This window comes from Ornithorhynchus anatinus, chromosome 3 (assembly GCF_004115215.2).
Source record: "Ornithorhynchus anatinus isolate Pmale09 chromosome 3, mOrnAna1.pri.v4, whole genome shotgun sequence".
In the NCBI taxonomy this organism is placed as follows: domain Eukaryota; kingdom Metazoa; phylum Chordata; class Mammalia; order Monotremata; family Ornithorhynchidae; genus Ornithorhynchus; species Ornithorhynchus anatinus.
Genome location: NC_041730.1, coordinates 54,761,441 through 54,780,794, shown reverse-complemented (window position 1 = coordinate 54,780,794; position 19,354 = coordinate 54,761,441). Strand labels below are relative to the sequence as shown.

The 19,354-nt window shown below is 42.6% G+C and overlaps 1 non-coding gene across 1 annotated transcript; it reads right to left on the bottom strand.

The window, feature by feature from the left end:
• Nucleotides 1–227: 227 nt before the first annotated feature.
• On the bottom strand, nucleotides 228–365 carry LOC114810903. The gene has a single exon (XR_003758593.1). It is a non-coding gene; the product is annotated as a small nucleolar RNA SNORA7 (small nucleolar RNA).
• Nucleotides 366–19,354: the final 18,989 nt, after the last annotated feature.

Below are 19,354 nucleotides of genomic sequence, written 5' to 3'. Positions count from 1 at the left end.
AAAAACATCTTGTCTTATGCTGTCGAGTCATCTCCAACCCATAGTGACACCATGGACACATGTCTTCCAAAACACCCCACCTCCATCTGCAGTTGTACTGGTAGTGTATCCATAGAGTTTTCTTGGTAATAATATAGAAGTGGTTTCCATTGCCTCCTTCCATGCAGTAAACTTGAGTCTCGACATTTGACTCTCATGCCGCTGCTGCCCAGCACAGGGGAGTCTTGACTTGTAGCAGATTGCCTTCCACTCACTAGCCCCTGGCCAAGCTAGAAATGTAATGGATAGGTCTCTGCTTTACTCTCCCTCCTATAGTAGAGACTGGTAGAGTAGTGGAAACTCTCCAGGTGAGACCCTAAGAGGGTGCCACACACACCACATTTGTCTAATATTCATTCATTCAGTCAGTCAGTCCTGTTTATTGAGTGCCTACTGTGTGAACTGAGCACTTGGGAAAGTATAGTGGAACAATAAACAGACACATTCCCTGACCACAAACACTCTTCTAATACCAATTTACTCACAGTACCTCGATCTCAACTCTCTCACCTTTGACTTCTTGCTCACTTCCTCCTTTCCTGAATTCCCTCCCCCTTCATAGACAACCAACCACACCCTCTCCATCATCAAATGCCTCCTTAATTAATAGTTCCTCCAAGAATTCTTTCCTGGTGACACCTCTTTCCCCCATCCTATTTGCCTTCCTGTGTCACCTATGTGTTTGGGTATTAAAGTAAATATTAAAATGCTTGCCCCAGCTCCAGCCCTAGTGCACTTATTTATATATCCTTATATTCTGCCACTTCCCATATCTGTAATTTATTTTAATGTCTACATCCTATAAGATAAGCCCATGGAAAGAGCACGGGCTTGGGAGTCAGAGGACCTGGGTTTGAATCCCGGCTCTACCACTTGTCTGCTGGGTGACCTTGGGCAAGCATCTTAGCATTTCTATGCCTCAGTTATCTCATCTGGAAAATGGGGTTTAAGACTGTGAGCCTCATGTGGGACAACTTGATTACCTTGTATCTACCCCAGTGCTTAGAACAATGCTTGGCACATAGTAAGCACATAACAAATACCATTATTATCCCTCACAAGATTTTAAGCTCCTTGAAGGCAGGGAACATGTCTACCAACTAACTCTATTGCATTGTTCTCTCTCAAATGCTTACTACAGTCCTCCACATACAGTAAGTGCTTAGTGAATACCACTAACTGATCGGTAGCACTCACCTTCCTGAATCAGCTGCTGCCATTGCAGAATTACCCCCAGGTCCCTGCCTTCCTGCAATTCTGGCCTGAGGAGAGTTATGGAGCCCCTCACAATACCTTCAACTCCACCCTTTTTTCCAGGACCCCATCAGTTACTGTAATGATGTATGCAACTGTGAGGATCACTGCCTCAAAGATATGGCAGAACACCAACCCACCATATTGTTGACATTACCGATGGAGCCGGATGGTTGTGCAGTTCTGTCTGGTCAATCAATCAATCAGTGATATTTATTGAGTGTTTACTCTGCACAGAGTACTATACTAGAAAAGCAGCATGGCCAAATAGAAAGATTGTGGGATTGAGAGTCAGAGGACATGGGTTCTAATCCACACTCCACCATTTACCTGCTGTGTGACCTTGCTTGGGCAAGTCACTTAACTTCTTTGTGCCTCAGTTTCCTCATCTGTAAAATGGGAATTCAATACATATTCTCCCTCCTGTTTAAACTGTGAACCCCATGACAGACCTCATTTTCTTGTATCTACCTCAACACTTAGGACAGTGCTTGGCACATAGTAAGTGCCTAACAAATATGAGTGCTAGTCAATCAAAGTCTGTGCTGAATGCACACTTGATTGAGGCTCATTCTTTGCTAAGAGGGAAGTTGCAGAGGAAGAGTACATTAGGCCTGACCCTGAAGTGCTTTTATATCCCAAAACAGAAGACAGAACAGCAGAGAAGCAGCGAGACCTAGTGGATAGAGCTTGGACCTGTGAGTCAGAAGGACCCGGGTTTTAGTCCCAGTTTCACACTTGTCTGTTGTGTGACCTTAGGCAAGTCACTTCACTTCTCTGTGCCTCAGTTACCTCATCTGGAAAATGAGATTAAGACTGTGAGCCCCAAGTGGTAGAGGGACTGTGTCCAACCTGATTATCTTGCATCTACCCCAGCAATTAGAACTGTGCCTGGCACATAGTAGGCACTTAACAAATACTATAAAAAAAACTGGGGCTACCAGGGCAAAAGAATAAAGTGCAAACACAGAGAGGCCATAGCACGTATCCACTCTGCAGCCAGGTCCAGCAGATCTTTAGCCTACCCATGTGGTCAGGGAAACTGCAATATGCAGACCTGTGTTGTATTTTCCTATTCAAGGCCACAAGTCATGCTAATGCATGTGGACATAGATGGACATCTATGCAGCCATGCAGTATTTTCCAAAGGCTTTTTGCAATGGATTTGTGGTTATTGCTGTTATGCCCACTCAGATTCATTTGAACTATTCAGAAGCCAATAGCTAATAAGCCCTTTTATGGTGTCTGTGCAATTGTAGCATGAATACAAGGTGAAACAATTGAGGGAAATTGTCTTCTTCACCCTTAAATCTATAGGGCCCATCCCACCAAAGTAAACTGTTTTCATTTAGGAATAATAACAGTAACATCCACAAATCAAGCCATTCTATTGAAAAAAGCAAGATGTAAGCCCGTCAAACGGCAGGGACTGTCTCTATCTGCTGCCAACTTGTTCATTTCAAGCACTTAGTACAGTGCTCTGCACATAGTAAGTGCTCAATAAATACTATTGAATGAAAAGAGAACAACAACAGAGATATAGAATGCATGATAATAATATTAGATGTATTAAACCAAAAATGTATCTGTAGTAATTGCTTTGTCAAACTTGGAAACACATAGAAGTCTATTTTAAATGTTGGTTTCAGTAGAGCCCCCCTAGGGAAAAAATCCTTCTGGAACTTCCTAAAACAGTCTGCTTTATAGGTTTTTGGACATCAAGACATAATGGATAGAAAGCATGGGCCTGGGAACCAAAAGGACCTGGGTTCTAATCTCAGCTTTGCCCCTTGTCTGCTGTGTGATCTTGGGTAAATCATTTCAATTCTCCATGCCTTAGTTGCCTCAGCTGTAAAATGGGGATTAAGACCATGAGCCCCATGTCTGACATGGACTGTGTCCAACCTGATTAGCTTAGTCCAACTTGTGTCCAGCCTGGTATATAGTAAGGGCTGAACAAATACCATAAAAAAGAGTAGACTCCAGTTAATTGCAGCAGGGATTGATCAATGTGGTTATGTCTTCAAATCAGTCAATCAATAGTCAATACTGAACTCCCACTGTGGGGGAAGCACTGTTTTGAGCTCTAAGGGAAGTTGGATAAGGATGTAGTCTCTGCTTTTGAAATGCTTACAGTCTAATGCCTAAGACAGAAATGCTCACATACTAGCTGGCACAAAGCCTCAGGGCAGGGTTATGCTTACTTAACATAGTTAACATACTGAACATAACAGTCAGATAACCTGGGTTATAATCCTAGCTCTACCATTTACTTGATGCGTGATGTTGGGAAAGTCACTTAACTTCTCTGCGCTTCATGTAAAATGGGGGTACAATTAGACTGTGAGCTCCATGTGGGACAAGTGACTGTATTCTATCTGATTATGTTGTGTCTATTCCAGAAGTCTGTATAGTGTTTGGCACGATAACTAAATAATAATAATTTTGGAGGATACAGATATATTATTATACATGTGCATTATGTACACAAGACTTCCAGAATTATAGATGATGGCTGGGGCAGGGCTATTGTAATTAGAGTTGCAAAGTGTTAATCTGGGATGGCTTTTAGGAGGAAGCACTTAAGTATAATTCTGAAAGAAGGGAAAACTGTGGAGTCCTCAATTCCCAGAAGACATTAGTTCTATGTAAAGCCAGGCTTTCAGCAGCTTGGAACTGGAAAATTTCTGGATTAGTACAAGTTTCCCCAAAGTGACTATGCCTTCAGTTTGTAAAATTTCTGAAAGCAGGAACCATGTGTAATAGAAGCAGCATGGCATAGTAGAAGCAGCATGGCGTAATGGATAGAGCATGGACCTGTGAGTCAGAAGGTCATGGGTTCTAATCCCAGCTCTTCAATTTGTTTGATTTGTGACCTTGGTCAAGTCCGGGTCTCAGTTATCCCATCTGTAAAATGGGGATTGAAACTGTGAGCCCCACCTGGGACAGGGACCACGTTTAAGCCGATTCATTTGCTTCTACCCCAGCACTTAGTACAGTGCCTGTCACATAGTAAGTGCTTAACAAATACCATGATTATTTAATTTGAATATTCCTAAGGGATCTAATTCAATGTCCTGCACATGGTGAGCACTCAATAAACACACAAAATGATAATAACTTCAGCCAGAATGGAGAAGCACTAGAGGATGTATTTTGGTGAAGAAGTCTGATATTCAGGATTCTCTACATTCTCCAGAAAAGCCACCATCTCCTTTTTAATACATGCTATTGATCACAGGGTTCCCAGTCTTGACTTGGTCCAAATCAAAGTCAGTCATTCAATCAAACAGTATTCATAGAATACTTACTGTATGCAAGTGATGTATTAGTCACTAGAGTGAGTGAAAAGGAGTTGGAAGGCACACTCATTGCCTTCAAGGAGTTTACAGTCAGGCAGGGGAAACAGACAAAAAAATATTAGAGGTAAAAAGGAGAGATAGGAAAGATAGATGTGTAGTTGAGTCAGGGTTTAAACAGTAATAATAATAATAACAATAATAATAATTATGGTATTTGTAAAGTGCTTAATATGTGCAAAGCACTGTTCTAAGAGCTGGGGTTGATCCAAGGTAATCAGATTGTCCCACGTGGGTCTCACAGTCATAATCTCCATTTTACAGATGAGGTAACTGAGGCACAGAGAAGTTAAGTGTCTTGCCCAAAGTCATACAGCTGATAAGAGGCAGAGCTGGGATTAGAACCCATGACCTCTGACTTCCAAGCCCATACTCTTTTCACTAAGTCATGCTGCTTCTCAGTAGTGCTTGCAGTAGAATATGCAATCTGAAATGAACAAAAAAGCTACTGGTTATGAGGGCACATGTACACAGGAAGTGCAAATGTGCCAAGGTGGTAGTTGTGGGATATGTCCTAGGTAGAAGAAATATCAATCAATCCTATTTGTTGAGCACTTACTATGTGCAGAGCACTGTACTAAGAACTTGGGAGAGTACAATATAACACAGAGTTTGTAGAAATGTTCCCTGCCCACAGTGAGCTTACAGTCTAGTGGATGAAAATGAATCCAGAAAATGTCTTAGAAGAGGTAGGATGTCAGAAGAGCTTTGAAGGTGGGAAGAATTGTGGTCTGACAGATTTGAAGTGAGGGTGGGGGATGGCCTCAAGCAGGAGCCCCCTTTCCCTCTGCTCCCCCTCCCCTCCTCTTCCCACCCCACTCTCTGCTCCTTCCCCTTCCCCTCCCCTCAGCACTGTGCTCATTTGTATATATTATTTATTACCCTATTTATTTTGTTAATGAGGTGTACATCCCCTTGATTCTATTTATCATGATAATGTTCTCTTGTTTTTATTTTATTCTGTTTTCCTCTGCTCTCTGTCTCCCCCAATTAGACTGTGAGCCCATCATTGGGCAGGGATTGTCTCTATCTGATGCCGAATTGTACATTTCAAGCGCTTAGTACAGTGCTCTGCACATAGTAAGCATTCAATAAATACTATTGAATGAATAGGGGTGTGCAAAAGGGGGTCAGAGGAGAAGAGATGAGAACAAGGCACAGATAATAGTTTAACTTGAGGAGAATGAAAAGTGTGACCTGGGATGTAGAGGAAGAAGAGACTGTGGAAGGAGAAAAGAGCCAATGGAATGTCTAAAAGCCAGTTGTCTAGTTTCTGCGCAATGGGTAGAGGAATGTGAAACCATTGGAGGTGTTTGAAGAGTAGGAAGATGTGTGCAGGATGATGTTTTAGAAAATTGTTCCATGCCACAAAGGGAAGTATCCAGTCACAAGTCTAACATAGAATCTCAAGATAAAAGCAGAATTCTAACCGGGTACAAACTCTTATTTATTACCAAAATTTACTGTTTCTACCCTGTGTTTTCATAGAGAAGTGTGCCAACATTTCTAGGCTCAAGTGTTGAAAATTTCACTACCTTTTCAAGCAAGTGATGTCAAATTGTGTTAGACTTCCTGCCGGGAGGTTGCCTCAAATACCAGATTTTCTTTTGCTAATTTAATTTCATGTCCAACTAGTTCAACCCCTCTGTCACAATACCTTAGTGCCCTCTAAGTAATCTATGACTTTCAACATCATCTTAGACTTTATTCCTTCCAAATTAACTATTCTCATTCTGATTGTAAATCCACTAAGAAGAGAATGTGTGTATTTTTGTGTATAGTACAACTCACTTGTTTTAAATCAGTGATTCTCTTCACTGATTTAAGTACATCGAATCATTGTTTTCCCAGTAGCAAGGATCCTTTACTCAATCAAGTAGTGATATGTAACCAAGCCAGCATTAGATCTACCTGTCCTTAGGAAAAGTATTTTCTGTTTTGATTCACCTTAAAACTTGAAGCAATTATTCTGACTCATGTATCTCTGATCTTTGGCTTTGAGGTTTATATAGGAACTCTGGTGTCAATTGGCCTTTTCAGGCATATATTTGATAAGCAGCATTGACTAGTGGAAAAAGCATGAACATGGGTTCTAATACCAGTTCCACTACTTGTCTGCTTTGTGACTTTGGGCAAGTCACTTTACTTCTCTGTGCCTCAATTCTTTCATCTATAAAATGGGGATTAAGACTGTGACTCATATGGGGGACAAGGATGGTGTCCATCCTAATTATCTTTTATCTACCCCTGTGTTTAGTACAGTGACTGGTACATATTAAGCCCTTAACAAATACCATAAACATAAGCATGGGGCTCACAGTGTAAGAGAGAGGGAGAGCAATCATTTAATCTCCACTTTACAGATGCAGAAACCAAAGCACAGAGTATTTAAGTGACTTGCCCATTGTCAGAGAGCAGGCAGGAAAGAATCAGGATTATTAGAACCCAGATCCCCTGACTCCCAGTTTCATGCTTTTTCCACTAGGCCAGACTGCCTCCCCACCCCATCCTAATGTGATTCTGTGTCCTCAGCAATTGTGTTCATGTGAGTAAAACTTCAAATGTCTTAGTTAGGTTCATGCTGTTTTATGGGCCTCACTGATCTTTCACTATGAAAATTAGAGGAGTAATCAAAATACTATACAGTACTTGTTCTGTGGGAAAGGAACAATAGGGAATGAACCATCTGTGTTCGGGTGTTAATGGCCTGGGTCAAGTGTTTATGGACTTTTGGTCAAACTAATCAGATTGAGAACATTACAATGAACTTAATTTCCATTTCCAAGCATCATTAAAATGAAAGCTATGGAAATTAAATCTATAAGGACACATCCTTGGGCTGAGATGCCATCACCTCCTCTAATCAAAGAGACACTAGTGATAGAATGAGGGTAAGATAGGGTTGCCAAAAGCCTCACATATATGGAATTGTCCTTTATTTCACTGGTCTGATCCATTTTCCCAGAAAGGTCCATCAAGAAGGGATGCATAATTGCCCTGTATTGTAGTGACAAAATCTGACTCACAGTAGGCCTGGAGAGTGGTTCAAGCAAAGTAATATTAATAATTACAGTGAAAAGGGTATTTGGGAAGTGCTTACCATGTACCAAGCACTGTACTAAGAGCTGGGTTAGAGACAACTTAATCAGGTCGGACACAGTCCCTAACCCATATAGGATTCACTGTCTAAGAAACTGGAGTTCAGTATTCTCAAACTGAAGGTCCATAGGGCATGAGATTGCTTAGAAAGTAGTTTGGAAGTTATCTCCTAGAAGGACTTCCACATATTAGAGCCTTCAGTTTCAAACATGAGAAGCAGCATAGCCTTGCAGATAGAGCATGGGCCCAGGAGTCAGAAGGACCTAGGTTCTAATCCCAGCTCTGTCACTTGCCTGCTGTGTGACTTTGGGCAAGTTGCTTAATTTTTCTATGCCTCCACAACCTCATCTGTAAAATGGGAATTAAAACTATAAGCCCTTTGTATCCATCTTAAATATACCCATGTATATTTAGGACCTGAGATCTAATCCTGGGTCCTCTGCTTGTCTGCTGTGTGACCATGAGCAAATCACTTCACTTACCTGTACGTCAGTTACCTCATTTGTAAAATGGAGATTAAGAGTGGGAGCCCAATGTGGGACATGGACTGTATCCAACCTGATTTGTTTGTTTCCACCCTAGTCCTTAATACAGCGCCTGACACATAGTAAGCACTTAACAAATACCACTATTACTATTATTACTACTACTACTATCATTATTATTATTATTTGAAAATGGTTTGCTTTTTGGTTAGTTTTCCCTCCTAAATCTATCCCTTTTACCTGCCATGAAAACATTCATTGGCTCTCCTAGCTTTAACCTAACAGAAGTCCAGCTGGCCATGATGAAAAATCAGCAGTAGGTAAAACAGAAAGTCTGACCTACACACAGAGCCACAGTAAAGACTCACCATCATCCTTAGCCTTCCTTCCATTGTCTGGAAGGTTCCAAGTGTCTACTACAAGCTCTAGATGCTGTGGATGACTCTTAATCATGGAAATCTCTCCTCTATTAATCTCAAGGTAATGGTGAGGACACCTGTGATGGGTGTTTTATCCTGTGTTGGTAAGATCCTTGAGGGGGGGGATCATACCCACCAACTCTATTGTATTGTACTCTCCGACATGCGTAGTACAGTACTCTGCACACAGTAAGGGTTCAGTAAATCCCACTGAAGGATTGACTGATCGAGATTACCATAAATTCCTCATTAACTGCTCTCTGACTTCCTGTGACTGAAGGAAGACTATCCAGACAAGAAATTATCTTCAGATAAGTCTTAAAGGTAGGAAAGGGCCTTGGATACTTCTTCTTGGGAATCCCAGAGAGACCATAGACTGACTCCTTCTAGCATAATGAATTTTCTGGCCAAAAGACAGGAACAGCACAGCTCCTTATGTCCCCTTTAATGATTCAATTTCTGAAGGTCTATTATTTTCCTTTACTCTTCCCTGGTGACAGCCTATTGTGAATGTGAACATTAGACTGCTCATTATCCACTGACAGAAAAGTTGTAGATTACTATCAAAATCACATTCTATCCCAACCAAGATAAAACTAGTAAAGGAGAGTGTGCAGTCTCATTTATTAGGGCCTGAGATAAAGAAAAAGAATCCGTGGACTCTAATCCATACTCTGCAACTGACTTTATAGGGCTCTGAATAAGATGTTTCACCTCTTTGGGCTTCCTTCTTCCTCTGAAAGAAAACTAACTTTTCCTTTCTTTCACTTCATAAGTGTTCAGGAGGAACAAGCAATAAGAAGGTTACAGAGCATTTTGTAGGAAACAATAGATTTCCCAGGGCTATTGGCAGGTGTATTGCCTTAGCCACAGGGGAAACGGGATGATTTAGCAAGTGACTCCTTAGAACTCGAGGTCAAAGTTTTCCTGCCAATAATGTTACTGGAATTTTCCAGTCCAGCTATGTTCAAAAATCATCCATTTTAGTCACCTGGAATATTTGCTCAATTAACACCCCCCACTCCCAAGTGTTTATCTAAATTTTTCATTTTGATTCTCTCTCTCATTTCCTTACTTCATCTCTTCCTCCCTCCCCAACTCCCACAATACAATTCACAATGCCATTAAGTGCTTAGTACAGTGCTCTGCACACACTAAGCACTCAATAAATACGATTGAATGAATGAATATTATTTGCCACTTAAACAGCTCTTAATTATTTCCATTTTTTCTTGAATGGTAAGGATCAGCAATGCTCCTCTTTATCTAAATTTTTCAATGAGTACTTCTTGATGCTAACATTCCTGGTTTTGCCCACTCCCTCCTCTGTTGACTTTGCTCTTTTCTCCTGTAATGATTACATTCACGTGGCATTTCATCGCTGATGTTCCCTCGGACATCCTCACGGCAAAGAGCAAAGAGTGGGAACATAGCATGAGCAAATGGTCATGAGGGCAAGCCCTCTGCCAGGCTGTTTTTGTGCCTTTACTCTGTTTGGCCCGCTGGCCCCACAAGAAACTTACAGATTTTGATATAAGATGACTCTTTCTCTCAGGGTTGCATGTGCCTAACTGACACATTTGACTTCTGGGCATCTCTGTCACTGCCTCCCACATCCTTTTGAGGGTTTTTTTAAATAATATTTTTCATTTGTCTCTGTCCAGAGGCCTTGGAGTATCTATCTTTCAAGTTCACATTCTTCACTGATCTTTGTTCTTCACTTTTCTGTGTGTTTTTTGTTTGTTTTTTTATTAACGGTATTTATTACTATATTTACTATGTCTCAGACACTGTACTAAGTGCTGGAGTAGATGCAAAATAATCAGGTTGGACAAAGTCCATGTCCCACATGGGGCTCACAGCTTTAATCCCCATTTTATAGATGAGGTAATTGAGGCACGGAGAAGTTAAGTGACATGCCCAAAATCACACAGTGGACAAGTGGGTATCTTGGGATTACTCTCTCAGATCTGGGATTAGCTCCTTCTGATTCCCAGGCCCATGTTCTTCCCACTAGGTCATGCTGCCTCTCTTTCCCTCATTCTATTTAGGTCATTTTGTCCTTCAGCTTTTATATTTGAGATCTTTCCTCTGTCTATTTACCTGTACAAGGCATGGTCATCATTCAATTATTCCACCAAATGGCCTGAGACTACCTCTCCTCCCTTTCTCTAATAATAATAAGTGCTATTATTATTATTTATCCTATATTATCAAATATTATAATATTTGTTAAGTGCTTAGTATGTGCCAGGCACTGTACAGGCACTGGGGTAGATACAAGGTAATTGGGTTAGACACAGTCCCTGTCCCACATAGAGCTCACAGTCTTAATCCTCATTTTACAGATGAGGTAACTGAGGCACAGAGAAGTTAAATGGCTTGCCCAAGATCACACAGCAGACAAGTGGCAGAGCTAGAATTAGAACCCAGGTCTTTCTGACTCCGAAGCCAGTGATTTACCCATTAAGCTATGCTGCTCCTCTACCATTTCCACTCATAATCACACCAGATTAAGAGCAGATCAGCTTCTTGGGATTCCACTGTAATCTCATTTTGGGGAGGGAATGTGTCTATCATAGTTATATTGTACTCTCCCGGGCGGTTAATGCAGTGTTCTGCACATAGTAAGCACTCAATAAATATGAATGAATGAGTGAATGAATGAATGAATGAGAAGAGGCCCCTAGGACAGCCTGGCTGGTTTGGGAGAAATTGGGTGCCTGCTTCAATGTGGAGGGCTAGAATGTTTCTAGAGTGTTTCCTTGTCAGTTTTTGTGTGTGTGTGTTATTTGTGCAGTACGTCCTATGTGTCAGGCACTGTTCTAGGCTCGGGGGTAGATAGAAGTTTGTCGGGGTGGATGTGGTCCCTGACCCACATAAGGCTCACAATCTATACTGAAGGGAGGAGGATTTAATCCCCATTTTTACAGATGAGGAAACTGAATGATGGAGAGGTTGGATGATTTGCCCAGCATTTGGCAGAGCCAGGATTAGATTGCACGTCCTCGGACAGTCAGGCCCCGGCTCTTTCCACTAAGCCATGCTGTTTCTCATTTTGTCAACTTGCGTGAAACAAAATGGAGGCAATAGCAGAATGCTTTGGCTCTCTGAGGTGGGAGATTATTTGCATCAATCAATCAGTCAGTGGTATTGAGCATTTACTGTGTGCAGAGCACTGAACTGAGCACTTGAGAAAGTAAAATAAAATATAATTTGGAAGACATGAGGCCCTCATGGAGCTTGCAGTCTAATAGAAGAGATAGAAAATAAAATAAAGTACAGAGAGGGGAAATGAGATTGAATAAGGATATGGGCACAAGTGCTGGAAGGCTATGAGAGTGCAGTGAATAGCAAGATAATTAAGACAGACAGTTCCTGGTGCAAAAGGGAGGGTGAATAGAGTTGGGAAATGAGAAGTTAGTCAGAGGAGGTTTCTTGGGGGAGATGTGATTTTAGGAGGGCTTGGAGGATGAGGATCTATTGATATGAAGTGGGAGGGAGTTCCAAGACAGAGGGAGAATGTGAACAAGAAGTTAATGGCAAAAGAGATGAGACTGATATACAGACGAGAGGTACAGCTGCCAATATTAAGGGCAATTCCAATTTATATTGCATTATTTACAGCCAGAACCCAAAGTATAAATAATCTACCTTCCCCAAGATGTGATGGGCATTTCTGTGGCTTCTGTGGCTCCATCTAATTGGCCTAAATGGACATCAGAACCCTGCGTGGGCCAGAAATGAGGCACGAGCTCTGCCACTTGTCTGATGTGTGATCTTGGACAAGTCTCCTCATTTCTTTGGGTGATGGTTCCCTTATTTGTAAAATAGGGATTAAGACTGTGAGCTCTATGTGGGACAGGGACTGTGTCCCTGGTTATCTTGTGCTTACTCCAGCGCTTAGTACAGTACTCACCTTTATAATATCGCCAAGATCTGCCCTTTCCTCTCCACCCAAACGGCTACCTTACTGCTACAGGCTCTAGTAATATCCCAGCTAGATTACTGTGTCAGCCTTCTCTCTGATCTCCCTTCCTCCTCTCTCTCCCCACTCCAGTCTATTCTTCACTCCGCTGCCCGGCTCATCTTCCTGCAGAAACGCTCTGGGCATGTCAGTCCCCTTCTTAAAAACTTCCAGTGGTTGCCTATCAACCTCCACACAAAACAAAAACTTCTCACTCTAGGCTTCAAGGCTCTCCATCACCTTGCCCCTTCCTACCTCTCCTCCCTTCTCTCTTTCTACTGCCCACCCCACACGCTCCGCTCCTCTGCCGCCCCCTCCTCACCGTCCCCCATTCTCGCCTATCCCGCCGTCGACCCCTGGGCCACGTCCTCCCGCGGTCCTGGAACGCCCTCCCTCCTCACCTCCGCCAAACTAATTTTCTTCCCCTCTTCAAAACCCTACTTAAAGCTCATCTCCTCCAAGAGGCCTTCCCAGACTGAGCTCCCCTCTTTTTTCCCTCTGCTCCCTCTACCCCCCCTTCACCTCTCCGCAGCTAAACCCTCTTCTCCCCCCTTTCCCTCTGCTCCTCCCCATCTCCCTTCCCATCCCCTCATCACTGTACTCATCTGCTCAACTGTATATATCTTCATTACCCTATTTATTTTGTTAATGAGATGTACATCACCCTGATTCTATTTATTTGCTATTGTTTTAATGAGATGTTCTTCCCCTCGATTCTATTTATTGCCATTGTTCTTGTCTGTCTGTCTCCCCCGATTAGACTGTAAGCCCGTCAAAGTGCAGGGACTGTCTCTATCTGTTACTGATTTATACATTCCTAGTGCTCAGTAAATACTATTGGATGAATGAATGAATGAATGAATGAATGAATGAAAAGAGCAAGAACTTAACTAATACCATAATAAATAAATAAATATGACATATTTACTGATTGATTGATTGATTGATTGATTGATTGATTCCAGTGTTTCCCTTTGCTTCCCTTCCAGAAGTTTCCTCATGCAGCCCTCCTGGGGTGAAGTGTGAAGAAATTTCAAGGGTCAAGTATTAGCCTTCCAGGCAGTCTGTCAGTCAGCTGATAGCATTTGCTCCAACAATACTGTCTGCAAACCATGGGACATGTTGTTCCTGCAGGGAAGTTACCAGGGAAGAATATGATCCCTGCCCACAAGGAGCTTACAATCTAAAGGGGGAGACAAGATAAACATAAGCACAAAGCACAAGGGTGAAAAACCACAGACATTTTGAAGAATGATATTACAATTTTCCAAACAATTTTATTTATTTATCTAGTCTATTTTGTTAATGAGGTGTGTATCTCCTTGATTCTATTTATCTTGATGATGTTGTCTTGTTTTGTTTTGTTGTTTTGCTTTGCTGCCTGTCTCCTCCGTTTAGACTGTGAGCCCGTCATTGGGCAGGGATTGTCTCTATCTGTGGCCGAATTGTACACTCCAAGTGCTTAGTACAATTCTCTGCACATAGTAAGTGCTCAATAAATACTACTAAACGAATGAATAAAAGAACAACTATTTAGACTCAGAAATGTTCTGTACCACCCAGTGGGATCCACAGAGCCTAGTGGAAAGAATAGTGAGGATTTGAGAAGGCTAGTGTTTGTCTACAGTGGGTTCTCTGTGCTCGTTTACTTACTTTTTGCAGCTAAATCCATGACTCTCAGTTCTCTTCATCCCCAACACAGGCTGAGGGCAAAGTGATGGCATCTGTTTCTATTAAGCTTACTCCCCATCCTTACTCCTGTGGATCATTATTGCTTCTCCAAGCCTTGAGCTTTAGAAGCCATGGCTGCTGTGACTTTCTACCATGGTGAAAAGGTGGCATGACCGAGTGGAATGAACATAGACCTGAGAGTCAGCATCCTGGAAGTCTGAGTTCTAATCCCAGCTCTGCCATTGGAAGAAAGGGAAGTGCCAGGAGGTAGTGCTACGTAAGGAGAGGTGTGGCACAAAGGAAGAAAGACTTGGACTGGCTACTTGCAGGACTATTTAGCTTCTGCAATCAGACAGGATGGTGATTGTCCTAATAATAATCCTGCAATACTGAAATTCTATAGCATCACAAGCTGGTGGAGGAGGTGAAGCACATAGGCACTGGAATGGTAGTAAATCTTCAAGTTGCTGCAGGGTCTATCTCCTTGCCCTAAACATGTCCTCTCCCTGCAGGGTTTCAGATATCCTGCCCCACTCAAACAGAGGGGAAGGAGGCAATAGGGACTGAAGAGAGCTTAGTCTGCCCCCATCCACATTTACAGTATAATCAAGAGTCTTGGATTGCGTGAGAATTTCCTGAATGTTAGGGACTCATCCTGACCCCTCCTTGCCCCCTCTGCCCTCATACACATGCACACACACACACACACAAAATACTCAGTAGTCTCTCTTTTCCTGGGATAGTGGGATATACTCAATGCCATCTGGCAAAGCACTGGCAGGATGGCTGCATGAAAAAGCAGCATGGCCTAGTGGGAAGTGCCCAGGCTTGGAAGTCAGGGGACCTGGGTTCTGGTACCAGTTCCTCCACTTGCCTACACTGTGACCTTGGGCAAATCACTTAACTTCTCTGTGCCTCAGTTTCCTCATCTGTAAAATGGAGATTCAATACCCAGCCTTCACTCTTCTTAGACTGTGAGCCTATTATGGAACAGGGACTGTGTCTAACCTGAGTAACTTATATCTACCCCATCACTTAGGACAGAGCTTCACACATAGTAAGCACTTAAGCATTACCATAGTTATTATTAATATTTTGGGGATCATTTAGTACAGTGCTTGACACATAGTAGGTGCTCAACAAACATAATACTACTCCAAACAATAATGGTGATATGGAACAATATTAATAATGGAATAAAATTACAATACTGAAGAAATAATTCCAACAATGTGACTTTAAACCGTAGGAGAGTATAAACAAAGCTCCCACTGCAATATAAAAATATCACCTGATATTTTTTTCCTTCAGAAATAGGGATGTCATTAATAACTGTATAATTAAGACAACGTGAAAACACGCTTTTGGTGTGAGAATCACTAGCACACTTGCCCAATGTGCCTAAGAAAATACAGATGAGGTTACTGAGGCACAGAGAAGTGAATTTTCTAGGGTCCCACAGCAGACCTGGGATTAGTACCCAGACCCTCTGAATCCCAGGCTCATGCCCTTTCAGCTAGAGAATGCTGCTTTCCACTAGGCAATGCTTCTTCATGTTCATAAAGATTTTCACAGGAGTGCTAACAGAAGATTCTCTCTCCCTGGCAAGTGAAACAATAGCAACATTACTAAAGATAATGACGCTTTAAAATTACTAGAAGTTTTCCTCTCATGTAATTTTCCTCCTGCAATTCATGATAATGAAAATGCATACTATCCACAACACCTACCAAACAAAAAGAAAAGACCAGTATCTTAGGACCCATCATTATTTTATTCTGTGTCTCAAGACCAAGAGCAGAGAAATGTATCTCCCCTCCCTGCCACCATTCAGGATAGAGAACATAACATTCGCATTAATCATTCAAAGGATCAGAAAGCATGGATCAGATATACTTCCCACTTCCTGTTCTGAGCTGAAATCAGTGTATCTTAGCTTTCCTTTCTACTGTGGACATCGCAGATGGCTCTCTGAACCTACTGCCCTGTGAACATGAGTTAGTATGTTGGACGAGATAGAGGTACCACTCAATAAGCAAACCATCATCAGTGATTAACAGCAAAGCCCCAAAGTGAACAGATGTGCTATAATAAGGCCATTTCTTACACAAGACAACCAGACCCACCCAACGTATTCCTAAATTTAGCATAACTCTGACCAGCACTGAGAGTTCCTAGGGTAAAAGCGATGGCTTTTTTTTTTCCTAGGCGAGCAATCAAGCTATACATCATTAACCTTTCTGTTTGCCTGACAGATAAGGTGGGAGAGGAGACCAAGTGTCCTCATATTCAGGGCTCTGGAGACAAGCCAACACAATTACGCTCATCCCAGTCTCCGACCTGGCAGCTGTGGCTGACGGTGACGTGTAAGGCGACCGTGAAATCCAAGGGCTCCTCAGCCTCACGCCAAGACTTCACTCATCTGCCAGTCAGCTGGAGGTCCCCACTTAATAGGTAGCCCATCCAACTCTGTCCATGACACCTTGCAGATGAGCAGCAATGAATTGTTATAAAGCACCAGGCAGACCCAAGCTGGCCTCCAACTGCCTGCATTGGGAGCAGCGGTCTTGCACCTGTCTTTCCTGATTACTGCTGGTTGTGTCATCAGAATGCTTAAATAGGGATGGCATGTTGTTCTCTCAAACAATCTTCCCTCCCTAACTCTCTGTGGAGCTATACTGCTTGTGGATAAATTCACCCGCCGGCTGCTTAGTAACAGAGATTTTTGAGAAATGTTGTCATCAGAATTAAAAGGCCAACTTAATTCTGCATTCAGGGTCACACATAGTGCCTCTTCAGACACTCACACAATTCCCTCCTCTCCCTCCTACTTGGCTGTAAGCTTCCTGTGGGACAGGGACTATATCTGCCCCAGTGCTTAGAACAGTGCTTGACACTAAGTGCTTAAAAAATAGTATTTAAAAAGAAGATTTGGCAAATCACAGTCCCTTGCCCTAAAGACTATAACTTCATTGCTGTGTATTGTTGCATTGCATTCTCCCAGATGCTTAGCACAGTGTTCTGCACATAGTAAGCACTGGTAAAACTGAGCTCCTTATCTTGCCCCCGAAAACCTGTCCTCTCCCTGACTTCCCTGTCACTGTGGACAGCACGAGCATCATTCCCATCTCACAGGCCCGCAACCTTGGTGTCATCCTTGACTCAGGTCTCTCATTCACCCCACATATCCAATCCGTCACCAACACCTGCCAGTCTCACCTTCACAATATCGCCAAGATCCGCTCTTTCCTCTCCATCCAAACTGCTATGATGCTGGTACAAGCTCTCATAATATCCCACCTGGATTATTGTGTCATTCTCCTCTCGGATCTCCCTTCCTCCTGTCTCTCCCCACTCCATTCTATTCTTCATTCTGCTGCCCAGATCATCCTCCTGCAGAAATGCTCTGGGCATGTCACTCCCCTGCACAAAATCCTCCAGTGGTTAACCTTCACCCGAAACAAAAACTCCTCACTCTTAGCTTCAAAGCTCTCCATCACTTTGCCCCCTCCTACCTCACCTCCCTTCTCTCTTTCTACTGCCCACCCCATACACTCCGCTCCTCTGCTGCTCACGGTCCCCTGCTCACACCTATCCCGCCGTCGATCCCTGGCCCAAGTCCTACCGCTGTCCTGGAATGCCCTCCCTCCTCACATCCACCAAACTCACTCTCTTCCCCTCTTCAAAGCCCTACTGAGAGCTCACCTCCTCCAGGAGGCCTTCCCAAACTGAGCCTCCCTTCCCTCTCCCCTCCCCTCCCTCGCCCACCCTCTGCTCTTCCCCCTTCCCCTCAGCACTGTGCTCATTTGTATATTTTATTTATTACCCTATTCATTTAGTTAATGAGGTGTATATCTCCTTGATTCTATTTATCTTGATGATGTTGTTTCGTTTTTGTTTTGTTCTGTTTTGCTCTGCTGTCTGTCTCCCCCGTTTAGACTGTGAGCTCATCATTGGGCAGGGATGGTCTCTATCTGTTGCCGAATTGTACATTCCAAGTGCTTAGTACACTGCTCTGCACATAGTAAGTGCTCAATAAATATTGAATGAATGAATGAATAAATAAGATTGAATAACTGACTAAAGACGTGAACAGGTTGGGGGGATCCACAGCTGGAATATCCCCCCAGCATTTAAGAGGCAAAGCCTCTGTAAATGCTAGGCAATTAATTTATTGGTAGTATCTACTGAGTGCTTACTAGGTTCAGAGTGCTGTGTTAAGCAGATGAGAGTATTCATTCATTCTTTTAATTGTATTTATTGAACCTTCCTGTGTGCAAAACACTGTACTAAGCACATGGGAGAGTACACTGTAGCAATAACTAGACACATTCCCTGTCCACAACGAGCTCACACAATACAGGAGTTGGTAGATGTGATCCTTGTCCACAAATACCTTACAGTCTACATAGGAAGAAGGGAAATCGTGGATACCTGAAGATTTCTTACTGATCACATTTGGGTTGCCCAAGTACAGCCAGCCCTGCTCAGTGTACCTTTTCATTACAGAATTTGGATATAGCATGAAGGAATAAATGGGGAGTGTTCTTCTCACAACACGGATTTCTACCACAACCCACAAGTCAAAGCAAGTAGGTTTGGTGTAGGAAGAAATGGCTTCGCATAAGAGTGTCATGTCAGATGGGACAAGATAATTCTATGTTTCTGAGCTTCTGCTTCAGCCCTACAGTACTGTGGGAGCATGTCTGTGTATTTACATCTTTGATGTATTACTCAATTAAATTCCAATGCATGGCAAGATAATAATAATAATAGTGATATTTGTTAAGTCCTTACTATGTGCCAAGCACTGTCCTGAGTGGTGGGGTAGATATCATCAGGATCCACATGGGGCTCACAGTCTACGTAGGAGGGAGAACAGGTATTGAATCCCCATTTGCAGATAAGGGAACTGAGCCACAGAGATGTTAACTGACTTGCTCAAGGTTACATAGTAGATATGTGAAGGAGCCGAGATTAAAACCCAGGTGCTCTGACTCCCAGGCCCATGTTCTTTCCACGAGGCCACATTGCTTCCCTAAGAATGTTAAACTTTCTGCT